The sequence below is a fragment of the Apis florea genome, unplaced genomic scaffold (genome assembly GCF_048593485.1).
Source record: "Apis florea isolate Af1SG1 unplaced genomic scaffold, ASM4859348v1 contig_24_pilon, whole genome shotgun sequence".
Lineage (NCBI taxonomy): Eukaryota > Metazoa > Arthropoda > Insecta > Hymenoptera > Apidae > Apis > Apis florea.
The window spans coordinates 397,253-416,764 of record NW_028256597.1 but is presented as its reverse complement, the minus strand read 5'-3'; the positions used below and the strand labels follow the sequence as shown (position 1 = coordinate 416,764).

Below are 19,512 nucleotides of genomic sequence, written 5' to 3'. Positions count from 1 at the left end.
CGTTCCGCGAAAAGGGAAACTTCGTATTCCTTCCAATTTACTCTACCACTAGTTTGCTCGCCGCGCAACAAGTCGGCAACCTTTTGCTTCGCCTCTAAAAATAGTAATCCGCGGAGTGAGCTAATCCCATTGAATTCGAGAAAGGGGTTAAACGGGTGAGAGGGAAGAATCCAGGCATTGGGTGTAATGACATCTCGGAGAGAGGGGGAAGAGTTGGGTCTGGTGCACAAGAACAACGTGTCTTTTAACATTCGCCTTTTATTCGATTAGAGTAGCAACGCTTCAACCCCCCTCCTCGTGTTAAACGATGGTTACACGGGTAAACAGACCGATTACAGAACCTCGTCAAAGAGGAATTTTTCTTCTTTCTTTCTTTCTTTCTTTCTTTCTTCTCGTTCTTCTCGTTGATAGAGACTTATTGACGTTGGATCGGCTGAAGAAGGAGAAGAAGAAGAAGAAGAAGAAGAAGAAGAAGAAGAGATTCGAGGAGATCGCCTTGTTTTACGGAGATTTACAGGGAATTAAGATCGGCAAGCGCAAGGTTTCAAGAGAGATGCCTCTACGTTTTTTTTAACAACCTTGGAGGATATATTTTTGGACGATTGAAATATCGTAGCGATTATCTCGTACGGATCTCGAACGGTACGAAACAGGAATCGTAATGTTCGAGCGATTCAAGAGGGTGGAAGAACATTTTTTTTTTCTTCTTCTTTTTTTCGCGAGAGAAGATGGACGTTGCATCGAAATAACCGTTTGCACGAGGATCGTGCAAAATCAAGGTTGGAGGTGTCGTTTATCGGAATGAGAAGTAAGAAAGTTCGATATAATTATCCGCGCTGGATTTTACGGATAATTGTTAAAGCAAAAGAGTTTCATTCACTTTGCAAAATAAAGGATGCATCGTATCGTTATATTCGAGAATATATATTTGAAGAAGATGTCTTAATAATAACGAAAAGAAAGGTAAAAAGGTAAAGATATATACATATATATATGAAATATTTCGCATCGCGGAGATCTGATAAAATAAAAAAAATGAGAGAAAGATTGTGATCTTGTGCATTAGTGAAAAACTATCTTCCGTGAAAAAGGAAAAAAAAAAAGGAAAAGGTGGACGGGTGCGATCCTATCGTTTCACACAGAGAGCATTGACCATCGTCTTAGCACATAATTTCCACTACCATCGGATATCATCCTTGTCCCCTACTGTTTTCCCCGCCCATTTCTTCTCCACAAACTGTCACACTAAATGCCCTCTACGTTTTAAAAAGAAAGACTCCATCGCTATTTGTGCGATATATGTAACACATTCCATTATACGTTGCTATTTATAGCTTGGAGCACGGATCTGTCCAAGATAGAAGAGCGACGTTTACGTAACCTCGTAATAGAGAAAGAAGCCTTGAAAAATACAGAAGAGAAATATTAGAGAAACATCATCCAAAGATCTACGATAAAACGATAAATATTCCGATTATTGTTTCTCGATCAAGAAATTCGTTTTTCAAACTTTTCAAATATAATAATTTACATTCGATCGGACGTATTCGCCGTATATCCAAGTTGGAGCGTGATGGGTTTATTGAGTATTAAACTCGGGCGATCAGGATGACACCACGGCATTCCCGGCCGGTGTGCAACTCCTCCTCTAATGACAATATCGTGTTTGATGGATTATTTTATTCGGGTTAAGCGCCTTAACACTTTCCAATCAGTGTCCGCGTTTCGGTTCATAATAACACTCCACATAATACATAATCCGAGAGAGATTTAGACAAGAGGAACCGCGCGAATTATGGTTTCGAGTTGCCCGCTCCGAACAAAACTATCTCGACCTGCTCCCTTTCTGAATTATAATTAAAATTTATCCGTTAAAAGAACGAGTCGATTTCCAGTCAACGGGGAATTGAAAGTGCGATTATTTCCGCACAGACGCCAATTTCCATACAATTTTTCCCTCGCATTGTATCCTATCCGGGACGACATTGACGACAATCCGTGGATAAACCGAATAAACCCACCTTTCCTTCAATAATTAACGAAACAACTCGCTTTTATCTTTGCACGCGTACAATTCTGCAAGAGCCCTTTCTCTTTCTTTCGCGGGGCGTGAAACTACTTGGCGGCGGGTAGGTTCGGTAGGTTCGAGGCGAGGCGCATGTAAATTTATTCCATCGAGGTGTGGTGGTGCGACGTGGCGCGCATATATCGCGCATGGACAGACCTCTCCCCCTGTCTTGCCGCCTCCGCCTAACTTATGCACGGCGTCCAGAAGGCCTCCTCCTCTTTTTCGGACCACTTTCGCTTTTGGCGCACCGTCCCGCGAAGAATAATTTCGATCAGTCACCGGCCCGTCGGCTTATAACGCCGTCTCTCGTTAAGGGCCCTCTTTCTCCCCCGCGTTAATATCTTCCTTTTGCATCATCGTATTTCAACGCGTGTGTTGTTCCAATGCTCTAATGGTGAATTATGGTGGCCCGATACGAAGTGGGGATCCGAGTATAGGATAGAAGGAGGAGAAAGGGGGTTTATAATAAGCTTGGAAGAAATGATGCAAGGAAAGATTTTGTGTCGTGAGAAGATGTCGTTGCTATTGTTACTGTTCTTTTTTTCTCTCTCTCTCTTTCTTGGAAGAAGTACGTATTTCTCGCGATAAGTCGTTGAAAAATGGGGCGTGAAACGATTCCGTATCGTGTCGAGGAGGACTCCTCGACCGTGTTGGGAGACAAGTGTTACGTTGTTAAATTTTTCAGAAACTCGTTCCTCGTTGGAATTTCCCGAATTCGTTCGACGATAATTTAATAAATAAATGACGAATTAATAATTTTATCGCCGAGTCTACATTTTCCCGATTTCACAATCGCGTCGCCGCTATCGTAACAAGCTGGCAATAAACTAACTTCCAATGTCAATCTCATCGAGTATCTCTCTCTCTCTCTCTCTCCCCTCTCTCTCCCTCCCCTCTCTCTTTCTCTCTTCATTCGCGACGAATGCACGTGATTAACATCACAACGAGGAGAAACGGCGCAAAGTTTACGCTTTTCGAGAAAAATTTTATATATCCTTGATCAAAGTGCAAAGTGTCGAGTTGATACGTGAAACTATTGAGAATAAAGCAAAAGTTTAACACTCGAGGAGTTAATTTAGCTTCTTTCGAAATTTTAGAAACTTAACGCGACAACATCTCACCGTTACGTACGGATACAATTTCCTCCTCCTCCCCCTCACCCTCTCCCCGGGGAGGGAGGGAGGGTGAGGAGGAGGAGGAGGGGAAAGCAAGGAGAAACAAATCTACTCGAATATTGGCCGACCGCGAACGCGGCAAAATTTCTCGTTGTAAGAGCTGCTCGTCGACTTTTCCCCGGTATAAACCTTGGACTTTATGTTCGAATAAGAAAGGTAATGGCTTATTGAGTGAGTCTAAACGGCGGAATAAAACGTGAATAAATTCTATTAGTGGAAGGAAACTGGACAAGGAATATCTTACCTGCCTCGTTTAATTTTGATCTATACACTTAGTACGGAGTGTATCCTCCGGGATCTTCTATTTTCATCTTGCATACTATTCCATCCGAACGTGCACACGTGTTTTAATTAAATCGATACGAATCGATACGAAAAAAATCGATCCTGAATTCTTTATCTTCATTAAAGTACAACGCGTCAACTTCGTCTTTCGACGCTCTTATCGAGGAGAAAAAAAGAAGAGGAGAGGAAGAAAAAAAGAAAAAAGCGTGTTCCTTCTCGGGTACATTGATGTATGTATATAAAAATAAGTAATGGTTCGCGCCACATGGCGACCATTCGTTGACAGGAGGAGACGAATATACGGCTCTCGTCCGAATAGGATTCTTTGATCTTCCTCGAAGGATCGAAAAAGGCAGTGATCCTTGGAAGCTTTAAACATCCTCCTTCACGAGCCGTAAAACCCGACACCGAAATCTGAAACGCGGGCCAAAGATCGATGGTCGAGCACGACGTACGATGCAGTTGATGAAAAAGAAAGCAGAAAAAACGGATGGTGCAGCGGATTTGTTGTGTTGGGCCACGTCTCTCCCGCGCCGGAAGTGGTGGGTGCAACCAGACAGATCTCTTCCCCGCAGAAATTCGAGAATTCCTCCTTTAGATTCCTCCTCTTACGTGGATTTCTTCCCCGCCCTGTGCCGCAACATCGTGATCCAAGATCCAGCCGCTTGATATCGCGGATTTATCGACACTCAAACGGGGAAACACGCGACCTCTTTCGCGTATAACCGTTTTGCAGGTGTAAACGGGGCCTCCTCGAGACCCAATTCGGGGAATTAGGGGGGGAGACAGGAATAATAATACAAAGGACGATCCCTTCCCTCCTTTTGGAAGGAAAAGACATGGACGTAATTTGCAAAATAGCGGGAATAGATTCACGAGAAGAGAAATAATAATTTTACAAGGGGACGCTATACGTACTTAGAGGCGATAAAGTTTATGGAAATATACGGTATGTGTGTGTGTGTGTGTATATATATATATATATTTGTAAAGGATTGTATCGGGAGCAGCACACCCGGTCAAATGAAGAGATTCAACTTTAATAAACGCATCTCCATTCCCATTACCGGAGTAATTTTGCCGCTATAAGAGATTGCCAACCGAATTGCCTTTACGACATGATAGCTTATTCCCGCCTAGTTTAAAAACGACAATATCAGTTGTCGCGGGTACATATACTGCTACTATAACCCATAAAGAAGTAACATTGTGAACGAGAAAAGTTCTTATGTTAATGCGGATCATTGTGTATAATACATAAGAGGCGGCGATAATTCTAAAATATGAAAACGTTTCCCCTTTTCCCCGACCGAGAGTAACAATTTGATTAAACTTTATCGCCATGGGATCCACGATCGATGCCAACGATCGAGCGTGGAAATTACGAAGTGGTGAGTAGCGATGATAAATCGGGACGATATTACGAAAAGGAGGAGGAGAGGGGCGTTGATCCGTCCAAGTGTCTTCCGTTCGAGAAGGATTTCACCATTCTTCTCGATCGATGAAAGTATTGCAAGTATCGGGATAATTCTCTTCAAGGGCAATTTGAAATCCTTTTAATAAGGGATATCCATTAACTCGTTACCACGAGGTAAACTACTTGCCACTCGCGGTAATCTTCGGTACAAACAAGATACTGTTACAATGATCCAACGACGATGAGTTGGAAAATTCTTTTTACATAAAATTATCCTTACCGGTTCCGAGCGCCATTGATAAGAAACGGGGCACATGGAATTTCTGCAACGGATCGACTATTTAAGTTAAAGAGATACGAACGGAAAATACATTCCCGATGTTGGCCGCAATTGACAAGATTTTAACGCGATAACGCGTAAATATACGCGCGTATATATATCGAAGGAGCGAGGCGCGGTATAATTGTAATTAATAAGCTTGTTAAAACTCCACGATTGTAATATGTTTGTATCGAGGTAGCATAAAGATTAGATGTACAAGCGAGTGTACAATAATACCCAGCCCGATATTTAAACGGCGATGTTAAATAATGCGCTTTGTTAATCATTTATTAACGCTCGATATCTCGTAACCAATTCACTATTATCGTTAATTTCTCTCGTAATTATTATCTCGTTTTATTTTTCTTCCCCTAACTATACGTTTCAAACCAACTTTACGAACGACGTTTCAACCAACAAAATCACGTCTCTCGCACGTACGTTTCCCTTTCAAAATTCGAAACGATCGAACGATACGTTTTCCACGGCGATTAAAAAATCCCAGGCTTACAACGAGCTTGCAACAGCTATTTGTTGCTTCGAGTTGGTCAGCGTGTGTGTGTGTGTGTGTGTGTGTACGTACGTACGTGGTAAGTTTATGTAATTCGCGATGATAAGGATGAGTTACGACGCATTCTGTCGTCCCGGAACAGGAGACGACAAAAGGGCCACTAGCGTTGCCCGATCTGTTATTCGTGCGCACGTAGCACCGTATTCACTCATTTACATATTTACAAGGTGCACTTAAGGCGCTCGGATGAGGTGCACGTGAGTACGATAAGTATCGTGGCCCCGCTATTACGTGGGTGTATCGCGAGCGACTCGTGCATACTCGTTCGCGTGCGCGCCTGCCCTTCGATAATTCGATTCCCCCCACCACCGATTCCATTTCTCGTCACGGAAATATAAATATATTTCTGAACAACGTTTTCTCCATGTTTGTTTTTCTTTTAACTCGTTACGCTCGATCAGTATCGAATTTCGAGTCGAGCGGGAAATTCATTCTTTTCTCGTCTCTCGAGATGCTTTCAAAGTTTCTCGAACGCGAAAGGGAATCGAATGCAAGGGTCTCGTTCAAGGCGAGCGGTGTGCCGCCGCACGACACGCCGTTCGTCGATTCGTCCGAGGAAACGGATCGACTGTTACTAGGTAAATAAGTAAGTAAGTAAGTAAGTAAGTAAGTAAGTAAGTAAGTAAGGAAGGAAGGAAGGAAGGAAGGAATTGATATTCGTTCCTATTCGAAACGTGTAATTTTCGCTTACCTATGCGGTATAATTCGTCGAGATCCCTTCCTTTCTTTCCTCGGCTAAGAGAACGCGAACGTGGCTAATCTCACGATATCACGAATGCTTCTCGCTGCACCTCCTCGGTTCGACTGCGGTATGCGCCTCGATTAATTTGAATTCGCGGCCTGGAAATAGTCAATTGCATCTTGAACGAATAAAATCGGGCCGATATTTATCCAACGACGATACGCGTGGATCGAAGGAAGGGAAAACCGGTCCGATATTAAACGACATATATTCGCGGGAACGATCTAGCCTCGACTCTTATCCCGATTATGCTTTAACACACCACCGTGTATACGCGGTACGCCGCTGCTCCTTTCGATTCCAGGAGCCGCGTTTTCGCGTAATCCATCATACCTACCACACGTACCAATGATTTACCGTAGGAATTTTAATCAACGAAACCAGTTCGAATGATATTGTGTTAATTCATGTCCAATGTCATTTTATGGCGATTTAACGTTCGCAACTACGTTCGCACGAAAGAACCTTCCTACGAAACGTACGAGGTTAGAAAAATATATTGACGAATGCCTCGGAATAATTCCCTATCGAATGGAAATTAAATGTCGGGAGGAACCTGTTCGACACGAACACGAGATCGTATTATCCTTGTTTCTCCTCCTCCTCCTCCTCCTCCTCCTCCTTCTCCTCCTCCTCCTCTGCCCTTTTTTCTTATTCCCTCACAAATTATTACTATTCCGCGTCAAGATGACAGTTCTCAATATTATTAAAGGATATTATAGGTATTAAAGTTTATCCACTCGATAGGAAGTACGAGCTCGAAGATATATGCTCGAGTAATTTAATACAAGGTATCGCTAATAGCTCTCGATTATACGCGAACGTAAAATACTTTTCTTAATTATCGTGATCAAGTTAATGAAAATATCGAATGGATATTGAATTCGACGCAAGGTAGGTAACAGTGGGTATAATGAGACGTTTACGAGGTTAGTTTTCGTTAGTTCCGTTTTTGCGGTGCGACGAGAGCGCCACAACCTTAATGTACTCCTACATGGAAACGCGATTCCATACTGTGAGTTAAGATAGAGAGAGAAATAAATTTGATAAAATGAAACCGAGCGTATGGAAATAATGTTTAACGAGTTGTGCTACCGAGCTGTGGAATGCGATTTTGAAGGCTCGAGGCTATCGAGCATATCGTTGCACATGTTATATTGCAATTTAATCTAGATGGATTTTATTTGTACAAGGTTAGCAGAGAATTTATAATAACCGTTGAAAATTCCAACGATGACATAATCGGCTATTTTGCCGATTGTCTTTGATTTTTCATCATAGATCATAGCCTTGATTGTGCCTGTTCATGGCTTCATACCGTGAAACCACGTTCCGAAAATGCTGTCAAGCATAAAAATTGCAAGAAAGAGATACGATGTTATATAAAAAGTAATTGCGTACCTACGTAATGTGGTACACTTTTGAAGTCGCCGACAAAGTTATTATGCAAAGTCATATTTTTAACTGGTTTATCAAAATTCAACATTTTTATTTCGCGATGATAAAATTTAAAAGCAAAAATTTTCGATCCAGTTTTTGTTGGAAAAGATGTTATCTCGTTAATTGTTAAAAAAAAAAAAAAAAAAAAAAAAAAAAATTAACAAAGAAAGTAACATCCACTTACTAGGCGAAATCGAATGAAATTGCACGAAAGAAAAAAATACGTACGATACGTACGATCTACACCTATCTTTTTCTTGCATTTTATCTCTAAAAGATAAAAAAAATCGATGCGCAAATTGATTTATGATAGCTCGAACATTTGTAATTAACCGTACCTGTTAATTACAGAGCAAGAAATAAACGTCGATAATTATCTTACGGTTAATAAATTATCCAGTGATATAATCGTTAAAAAAAAAAAACTCTTTCTTTTAATTGATTTAAAGAGGGGGAGGGGGGAGGGGGGAAACAATGCACAAAAAAAATTAAAGATATTACAAAAGAACTCGATAAGAAATGTATCATTGCGAAAATTTTTTAAATTCTTTTTTTTTAAAGGAAACGTTAATGAGCCGAGCCAGTAATATTGCGACAACACGCGAGAAAAATATCGAAAAGTATACGTTTCAATACGTGGCAATATCACGCGAATTGAAGTTAATTCTCGGTTAGATACGACTCGAGGAGCAAGAACTGTCCAATTGTCGGACATTAATTCGTACGTAATCAGGCGACTCGCTCATTAGCACCGTGGTCTACAAGTAACAATCAGTCAGTAAATGTCTTACCGACTCTTGGTGTATATCTTTGCCTCTTTGACCCGCAGTATAAAGCACACCACTATGCTTGCACAATGCAATAACTCGCAGACCTTAATTGAAATCTCCACGAAAGACTAACAGCGCGATGTCATTCGTGTGCAAATGTCCCTCTCAGAAAATTGATATACTCGTGTATCAGAGCGACGTTATTCTCGAAAGATATTGAAACCAATTGAAAAACTATGTGTACGCAATAAACGCGAGGAATAAATGCAAGGAAAAAAAGAACAAATATATATATATAAAAATGGAACGAAATTAATTAATTTTAACGCTACGTTTATAACCATTAGCCAATTAGCGATAGTACAACGCGTAATTGTACGATAACTTTTTTTTTTTTTTTTCAAGCGCGAAAGACTCCCAAAATGCCTGTGAACAGGCAACCCATACTACACCGTAGCATATAGCAAAAACCGTTCACCGTTCAGTGATTATTTTTGCTCCACGTGGCTCGTACATTTTAAAAATATCCTAAATAGAAACGAGCGAAAGAAAAAAAAAAAAAAAAAAAAAAATATCTCAGATAAAGAGACACGACTCGTGCCTAATCTTGCTAGCTCTCTCGAATTCCTACGAAATTAATTACACTTTCCATTCTGCAATCTAATCGAATAGTAACGGAGAAAAAAAATAAAAATTACGAAACCATTCGATACAACTCGATAATTTCTTCATTTCCCCAGGAAACCGGAAATCCTAACCCGCATAACCGTTCTATGAATCACAGCTCGCGAAGTAGCCAAAGTTTGATTGTTTTCGGTTCACCGAGTGTTCGGGAAACGGAGGATGGAAAGAGGACGGAGGAGGAGGAGGAGGAGAGGAGAGAGGAGGGAGGGGGTTTAGCATCGAGAGCCTTGGCCATTTTTAAGCTCGAAGCTCGAATCTAGCGAAACGGGCCAGCGACCGCGGGAGTGTTGTGTGTGCGGAACTTGGCGTACGTGCAATTCGAACAAATTACGATGGCGCTCGCTTACTCACCGACGACATCGCGACGCCGTGGTGGGAGAAAGACGTAACGACAGGCCACCGTGGAGAAAGGAAAAGACGAGAGAGTAGCGTCGGCCTTCTCACAGTCGGCATTCAACTTCCTTCGTCGGGTGACGCGTGCTCCGGCGACGGTGCTCGCCGACAGTGCTCCGTATTCAATTATTACTAATAAGCCTTGATTTTTTAATCAAATCGAATGAACTTTCGCGCGACAAAACCAACCATCATACCAACCATTATACCGTACACGGGGGTGTCGGTGATCGATGTACTCGACCGTGGCGTGGCGCGGCGTAGGCAAATTTTTAAATTTTTAAAATTTGGAAATCCGCTTTTTTTTCGTCCTTCTTTCTTTCTTCTTCTTCTTCTTCTTCTTCTTCTTCTTCTTCTTCTTCTTCTCCTTTTTTTTTCTCGATCGACGAATTTATCGGATCGTATTCTAGCACGTGGAAGTTTGTCTTCCACCGATAGATTTACTTTGCCCGCGGTTGAAATATTATCTATAGCTGGGTTAACGTATGATTCACACGAGTTAAACGATACGAATGTGTTTTGTCACTGTTGCGTGATAGATATTAAGAAGCGATAGAAGTAACGTATGAAATTAGCACAGTTTCCTCGCGCTCGTTCCATTCATTATAACGCTCGGGTCATTGTGCAACGAGGAGAGTCTAAAATGTTTGAGCGCGAGAATATTATTTTTAACTTTAAGCGTTGTAAAAAAAGGGGGGGGAGGGGAATGGAGGGGGGAGGCGGGGGAAAAAAAAATTCACGTATCGAACTGTAAACTGTTAATTAAGATACAATACGATAAAGAAAGTTACGAGCAAATGTTTGAACTCCGTAATTAGGTCATTAATTTTGCATGACACAAGTGTCTCGTTTTCTTTAAAAACATAATAATAATGTTAGACAAAGATATCGCTTATCGATGTTTACCTTCTAATCATCTATTTATCCGCTACTATTTGATTAATTCACTCTTTATGTATTCATCTCTCGTTGAATGGTAATAAAAAGTTGGCAAAAAATTGCCGGTTATCAAAACGAGAGGTTCGATCGCTTTTTAATGGAAACGTTTGGAAGCACGAATCGTACGCCACGTAATCGTCAGTGTGTATTCAATGATGATCACAGCCTATGGACCAGTTGAATTATTTAAGTGTCATAAATATTCCTGCAACGAATGCACGTGTCTTCTATCAATTTTTTTTTTTAAGTCAATGATCTCTTTGAAACCTCACCCGTATCGACGCAAGGCGTTACAACTTGTTCAAAATATTTTTCTCTTATCGTTATTATTACTATATTATTACTATTATTATTATTAATATTAAACAATGGATTTATTTAACGAGTTACGAGATTGATATTTTTTGACGACAATTCACAAGCTCAATCGGATTTACTTACGATCGAAAATACAGAAAATAAAATTTTCTCGCATGAAAACTATTTAATCAAACTTGACTTCTTTTTTTTTTCTTCTTCTCGTCTCCTTCTTTTTCTTCTTCTTTTTTTCCCTTCTTCTTTTTTCGAGTCATCGAGGAGCTAGTCTCGAAAGCGTCAAACGATCGCTTCTAAGCTACTCGAGTTTCCGGTCGACGTGTGTGCTATTCGTGGTTAAACTCGATAGGGCCGGTATCAAAGTGGCCGGTATATTTTTTATTTCAACGTGTCACTCCGCCGTTAATGGTGAAAAAAATATATATTGCGTCGAAAAATATTCGGGGGAAAAAAATGACAGGTCGATAAATCGATTCGACGAAGAAATGTACGTGTAACAAACGTGGAAAAAACGAAGGAGAGAGATCGGTTAAATAAAAAAAGGGACGCTAAATTAATGATCTTATATTTGTATACTCATCGCAATCAGAATTCAGATCGGCTGATTCGATATTATTATTATTACGCGCTATGCAATCTCGTTCCACCTTGATGCGCCCCGTGTAGATAACATCGAAATTCTACGTAGCATAGGTATAATTGCATTGATAGGAAGCTGATGATTTCCTTTTCAATTCTTTCCGCCTGTCAATATTATCGATTACCATCCGTCCGATGAAAGCGTTTTAAACTTATATTATTCCGTGATACGTTAAAAAAAAAAAAGAAAAAAAAAAAGAAAAGAAGGATGCGGATGAAATTTCCCCCGTGGACGTAACGCGTTCGGAAATAACGCGTTCGAATTTCCTTCGAATTACAAGAAGAAAGATCAAAAATTTGATAAACATATCCATTATTATTCATTATTCATAAAGATTATAATATACAGAGAGAGGGAGAGAGAGAGAGTTTTAACTTTATCTCGATATAAGTAAAAATAAAAGCGCAAGCGATATATTGTTTTTGATTTATTTCGCTTATCAATCGTACTTAACGCCAATTTGGATGTATTTTAAAAGCATTAATAACAAATTGCTGTTTTATATAAATTGTCGACTGAAATTATACCAACAGTATCGACGATCTTTTTTATCGGTGTATAAAGTAATAATAAGACTCGTATATTATCATATATATTATGTTATCTCGAAAGAATACGTTAATAATTACGAAAAATTATCGTGAAATTTAAGAATGAAAAACTAGGAAAAAAGAATCGTTGCGAGAGTAAAATTGCAAATTGAACCGCTCTACTATAATTGGAAGAAGAAGAAGAAGAAAAAGAATAAGAAGAAAAATACTAGCCCAAGTTCGAGAAAAATGATCCTAACTACCCGTAATTATATTTCTCGTTTAACTCGTTAACATACCTCGTTATCGTTCATAATCAAATATCATTACTCATACTCAATTATTCGCGCTCCTATTAATCATACCCTATATCATCCCTTTGAAAACACGTGTTCAAAAATATCAATTTTCTTCTTCCACGTTTGAAATTTACATACCCGCCCGTGCCTTCGTTTCTCAATATCGAATCCCTTCCTACTTCCACCCCAATTGTTATCCTCGTTATCCGAATAGCAAGCCAGATCTTAAATTCTCAAGATCAAGAACGAGGAGAGTGTCGCCTCGCCTCGGAAAGAAAGAGAAAGAGAGGGAGAGAGAGAAAGTTAGACGTTCGGCACATGCGCTCAAGAACCGCGCAAGAAGCGACATCTCGCGTTTCCGGAAAATCTCCTCTTCGACAGAGCCTAACCTCTTCCTCTCTTTCTTCCTCCTTTCTTTCTTTCTCGACGAATTATCGAGAAAATACCATTTCACACCCGCGAGAGGATCTCCTCCACCTTCTTTCTCCTCTCTTGACGTCTGGCCGGGCAATTATATCAGCGGCACACGAGACAGAATGTCGACATCGCGGTGCAACGCGCGCGTGATTGCAAATGGGACAACGTTTGGGCCGGGAGGGGAGGGGATGGGCAAAAACCGGCACGACGATGGGGACGATGCGAGTACGTCATAGAGGAGAGCTAGGCGCTTTCGACCGAAAGGAAAACACCACCATTACAAGGAGGCGCGTACTTACGCTAGAAATACGATACCCATGCCAACGATTAACGAGCCACCACCACTCCGCCAGTCCTCGGGCTGGAAACCGGTCACGTTTAACTTATTTTTCAAACATCCAATAGTCAAGTTCTATTCCAGCGACTGTATCGCGAAAGGGCTGCCGGTTTTGTTTCGATCCCTTCGTATATAAATATACATATACATATATATATAATAAAGGTTGGAGCCGGTGCCATCGACTTCCATAACGGGTGTTATCCAACCCGACCAGGAACTTGTCACTCTCGTTACACGAGAGAACGGCTAATTACCTTCCACGAAGATGCACTTTTTTGCACCCGTTTCGTTAATGTATAACGTCATAATTCTCACTTGACAAGCGTTCCCCTATTCCCCGGGGAAAAAAATCTCAAAGGCAAAGGAGTGTCGATTCCCTTTTTCGAACGTCCGTGATCAAGAGGAGCCGCGCGATAAGTTCATAGAATCCGTGCCCGTGACTACGAATACGATTATATTGATCGAGAAAATTAAAATTTCTGCAATCGTTAACGCGTAACGGATGGGTATCGCGAAATTCTCGTGACGGAATAAATTAAAAAAAAAAAAAAAATAGAGTCCTCGAGAGCAGCCTTCTTAAACGGCCGAATTTATTAATCGATGAAGTCGTCTCTATCGGCTAATTTAATCCCCTCGTTTGTTCCGAACAATTGATTCGAATAAAAAAAAAATTCTTAACGCCAATCAAAAATCCACGCCGTGGATAAATCTAGCAATCTAGCCGAGAGAGATCTACTTCTACCTTGTTCTTCTTGTCCCGTGTTGGGCAGGCACCCAAATCCGACAGAAGATATCCCGTCAAATCATCGGGGAAAGGAACGTGTTATTAAACACGTCCAAAGTGATCGGGCTGAAAAATCTGGTTAAACGCCGCGTGATACGCGCTGTCGGTTCGCTTAACGGATCCGAACAACAAAAGTGAGATTTAAGATCGCGGAAGATGAATTTTTCCCCATGTATCCCATCCATAAGATCCATCCCTAGATTGAGAACGAGGAAGAAACTCCTTTTCTCCTCTTCGTTCCACGTAACGTTCCGCCAGAGAGGTTAAAACGTGGCCGAGACAGGAGCGGCGGAGAGGAAGACGGAGACACACGGGCGGAGGAAAGAGGGAGGGAGGGGGAGAAAGAGAGAGAGAAGGATAGAGAGAGAGAGAGAGAGAGAGAGAGAAGGAGCAATTCCTATCTTCTCGCGGCACAGTTCAACTGCGAAGGTCGGTCAATGGCCAACGCCGGTTAACAGCCACTAAAGTGGGGGGGAGAAAGATATCCGCGGGGGGAAAAGGAGAGGAGCCGCGTCGGTGGAGGGGGTAAGGGCGACGTAACTCGGATGGTACCAGAATATCATTACGCTCAATTGGTATACGGCGACATCCAGCGACCAGATGGTACGTATCAATGCACGTGCGCCCGGAGAAAAAAGGGTTGACACTGGCTACCACCACCACCAGGCCACTGTAACGAGATTATATCCGAGTTCAACACCGAGCAACCACCGCGATCGGCTGATTGACTGGAACGCGGAAATTTCTCTCTCTCCACCGTGGGCAAACGGGTCGCCACTCCGGCGATCTCCCCCTACGAACCGAACAGTATCGTCGTTTAACCACATTATCGGGATAAGGGGGGGAAAAAACGATCGAGAGAAGATGCTACCGAGATGATGATGGATCTTCTTACGATGGGGGGAGGGAGGGAGGGAATGTACGGTTCCTTGATTCCGATGGAATAGTGGTAATTGATACGGATGGATTTTTCCTCCTCTCTTTTTCGAACCAAGTTAATTCGACGCCGGGGAGAGAGATTTCAATGAATTTCGAGAGTATTCGAGTCGGGATTAGAAACGATATGGAAAAAAAAAAAAAAGAGAGAGAGAGAGAAAAGAGGGAAGGATCGTAAATTCGATTAGATACGACGTTAGGCCTGGAAGAATTTGGCGCAAAAAACTAATTGATTATTCAATGAACGAGGAATGGAATAAGGGTGGTGGTTCGATCAGACCCGTTGAAATATAGCCGGGGGAATCTGTCAGAATTGGCCGCGTTAGAATAGCGGATTAGCGGCGCGTGTTGAACCTATTACATCTCCAAACCTATCGAAACGTCGAAAGACGGCACGGTAAAGAGTCGTTCCGCGAACGGTTTGCGAAACTCACAGCTTCTCATTATCATAACCACATTTACGGTGTCCTAAATCGAAAATTCAACGCTCAGCCGACCCTGCGTGTAACCCGTGAAACGCAAGGGAATAACTCTTTAACTACTCGTAAGAGTTTTATTGCCAACACGTGAATCCTCATTGTCCTTTTTCTTTTTTCCCTACCCCGCGTATATCGTAATAACTTCACGCACGACGTCGAAGAAAATCGACGAAATCAGAAATGAAATTCCTCGGATTCCAATATTGTACACACGCGTATCGAATCGATAAAATATTTGACATATCCACCGCAAATATCGAAGATCGTCATCTCTGTCCGATTCAACTTCGCATCGCGTTATCAGACACCTCCCCCCATTTCCAAGAGCAATAAAAAGCGTGTTGAAAGCGTATGGAGCGCGGCACAGTTCGTTCCATCGGTTTAATCGTGCAACCGTTTTCGAAGCAGGCCAAGTTATTTCATTGATCGTTTCGTTTCCCGTAATACGTGATGGGCGCGTCCCCATTGATTAAACGGCAGAGTGGAAAAGGCAGCGACGATCGCGCACGCGCTTGTTATCTGCCCTAATAATTTTCAAGCCTAGCCTCTGCTGTGCTATCATCGAACTCCGAGCCCACTCGGATACGAAGAAGCAATAGCGATCTCGATTTCTTTAAACTAAGTTGCAATCGCGTATCCCCCTTTTCGAGGGCGATACGCAACCCGGTTTAACGAGCTTTGCATCAATACGCGCTGCCAACCGCTGCTACCGATTTTATTGCGGCGATAGCGAAATGAACCCGCATATACCTCGATTCTCTTTCCCCGACCGATTTTACGAAAGAAAATAAAGTTTCAAAGATGAGATTATCTTTCGAAGAAAAACAATATGTGTTTGTTTCGTTTCTTTTCTTTTCTTTTCTTTTTTTTTTTTTTTTTGGTCAGAACGGAAGGAAGTCGATTCGATTCGTTCGATCCCGGTTGAAATATTTGAAATTTCTTCCCACGAGTATGGCGACGCGTCAACTTAAGCATTAATCAAGAACGTTTTGCTACTTATCGAGTTGTACTCACCACAAGCACCGCTGGTTCCGCGTTGGGGATAAATTCTCGTGAATGCCTTCTTCTTCTTCCTTCTTCTGCTCTTCTTGCACCGTGTGTTAACATTCCCTGCTCGATGCCTGGAAACGGTAAGAATGAAATAGTTCATTAGCCGGCGAGCATTGGCCACAATCCACGAGCGGGGACAAGAGCGGAAAAAGAGAAAACACCGTCTATTAAGCGATATCCGCTCGGATATTATCTACTCGTTAGCGGTTTCAGGAAAAAGTTTAGGATCGAGCTTCTTATCATCGAGGAAAATCTTCCTTTCCACGTGCACGAAGAATTTCCAAGGAAGAAAATTCGTTTCGCTGAACGGCGTGTCTTTATACAACGAGTTCGTTTCGATTTAATCTACATCTTACGAAATAATTACCATCCATAATTTATCCGAGAGCTGCGAGAGAAAAATCGTAAACCGTGTCAACGCGCGGACGAGACATTGACCTTTGCTCCCTTGGCTAAGGATCCAGATCGAGGATATTGCGGATAGGATTGGAATGATAACAGACACACGGTTTATACCAGAAGGCTGGTTATTAAATGAATTATATTAATATCTCGCGATAATATTAATAGAACGGTATACATTTTATACAAACCTTTGAAAGGAAATAAAATATATATATCTCGTCGCAAGAATAAATCTTAACAACTTTAGATTATCGGAGCGAAAAGAATTCTGGTCTTTCAGTTGTATTCAGAGATCCCTCGCCGAGATAAAGAATTCTTATCAACGCACGCGGGACCAAAAAAATCCAGCTTTGATCACGGTTAATTTGCGTAATAGCTCGGTAAATATTATAATTGGGAGATAATTAATCCTCGAAATTCTCATTTCACACATATCATTTGGAAACTGTCCTTAATACCTTGTAATCTCCCTCTATTTCTCCGAATTTAATTTCATCCTCCGTCTCTCTTTCGGAATTTTCGAATCGAAACCTTCTTTATCTCGGAATCATCGTTAACGAATCGTTAACTCAGGGGGCCGATAATTTCACGGAAATTAGAATAGTGACGCGCGTGGGACAGACTCGTTTTCGAATGAAAATCGGCGGATCGAACAAAACGTAACGATATTCGGCTGTCAACCAACTTGATCGTCCGCGAGGCGAAAGGAAAAGAAAAAAGAAATGATAAAAAATGTGTCGAAAGCGATGACATGGGTTATTCGGCGTGGAAAAAAGAATGGGAAAAAAGCGAGCAACGTCGTTGTGTACGTGCAAATCTCATCCGCACATTCGTTGAACAAAAATGCTTTCGACCGGTATCTTAACAAGGTCGTATCGGAGGAGACCTCCGATTTCAAGTACGACAAAAAATTGGCCGACGTGCAAAGAGGATTATTAATAGGTGTACGGCGATTAATCACCGTTGAAAGAAACCGTGTACCAGGATTTGAGGAATTAATTTTTCAAGAAAGTAATGCGGCGATGTTTTTTTTTCTTTTTTTTTTTTTTTTTTTTGATCTGCGTAGAGGGTTTGTTATATTATATATTTGTAGTTTTTATAATTAATTCGATAGATCCGTTAATTCACCGTTCAAGGCGGGATAATTTATCGGGGTGTATGGTGTTTACACGATACTTTGATATTATTCGAAGAAATAAACATCCATCGGTCTTTTCCTTTTCACACGAGCACTGTCATTAATATCTCTTTGAATTGACGTACACATTCTTTCTTTCTTCGCGATACTTCAATACCGCGATTAAAGCGTGTAAGTACACAGAAGTTGCAGCTACACATATTTCATTGCTACGTTATTTAGTATTGAATATTTTATGCGTGGTTGCCAGCGTATATTACGTATCCACATATATATAAATTAAAATATCATTTTCCATTTGGAAAAGAGTCGTTACTCTTAATAAAACGAGTAATTTATTCGCGCGTGTTAATCATTTATTTGCAAATAGAAACGAATCGATGCTGATGATGTTAATTTATTAAATCGTAGCGATCTTTTCGTTTTACCTTATACATTTTACTTATAACTAGTTTCGAAAACAAACGTATCTTTCTACTTTACTTTACGCGCTGTATAATCGCTTAAATTAACGACACAAACTGCCTGCAAAATGTATATCGCATCGCGTTAACATCGAGCAACAACACGAGTTCAAACCTCACTTTTCCAAATTATCGACGTTCGATAAAGCAGCACGTTTCTCTCGAAACGATCGATCCGAATTTAATAATGCTGAACGATCGTTTAACCCGGGACGAGAATTCGTACGACGAGAAATGGTTGAAATTTATAGAAAAATTTGCCTCGATCCGCGAGGATTTTGATACGAACCGATGAAGTTTATACGAACTGAATATGCGTGTGCTGGCCAATTCATCGAGGTTAATAATAAAAAGGGGTGCGTTTTTCCCGTGCCCGTTCCAAGTTACGAGAGTTTGAAACAGGACACTAAGTAAGCACATTCTTCTATCCCGCGAATAAAACTTCTCCCGCGAAATGTTTTGCTTTGCGAGAAATCAAGTGAATAGTCCTTTCATCGAGTGAATGAACCGATTGTGGGGCAAAAGTAGTTTTTGGCTCGATAGGATGTTATTTTTCTATGGGGAGGAAAAAGCCGATTTATAAATTCATCCAACTCCTCTCTCGTAAACGTGGAAATCGAGTTTTTAATACCCCTTAAAATTAACCGTTGCTTGCGATAATTAATTCGACCATCCACATATATATATTTATACGTACAATTTATTAATCTTGACACTCGAAGATTGCACTCCGTTCGATTGCAGTTCGAGGAGAAGTGATTAAACGTTGAATTAATCGTCGATCGAATCGAATCATGATTTTAAAATACATTTCTGATATGGGAGAAGCGGTGGTGTGTCGGTAAGAAAAAAATATTGGAAAATGATACATGCGGTTTGTAACTATCGATCGCGTAAATGATAAACGAT

At 41.1% G+C, this 19,512-nt stretch overlaps 1 long non-coding RNA gene across 1 annotated transcript in view; it reads right to left on the bottom strand.

Annotated features, from left to right (window-relative positions):
- Window positions 1–19,512, bottom strand: part of LOC147657812 (uncharacterized) — a 53,229-nt gene that overhangs the window by 18,919 nt on the left and 14,798 nt on the right. The window contains exon 2 of the long non-coding RNA XR_015291753.1: window positions 16,561–16,667. This is a non-coding gene — a long non-coding RNA (uncharacterized LOC147657812). The remainder of the gene's footprint in view (window positions 1–16,560; window positions 16,668–19,512) is intronic.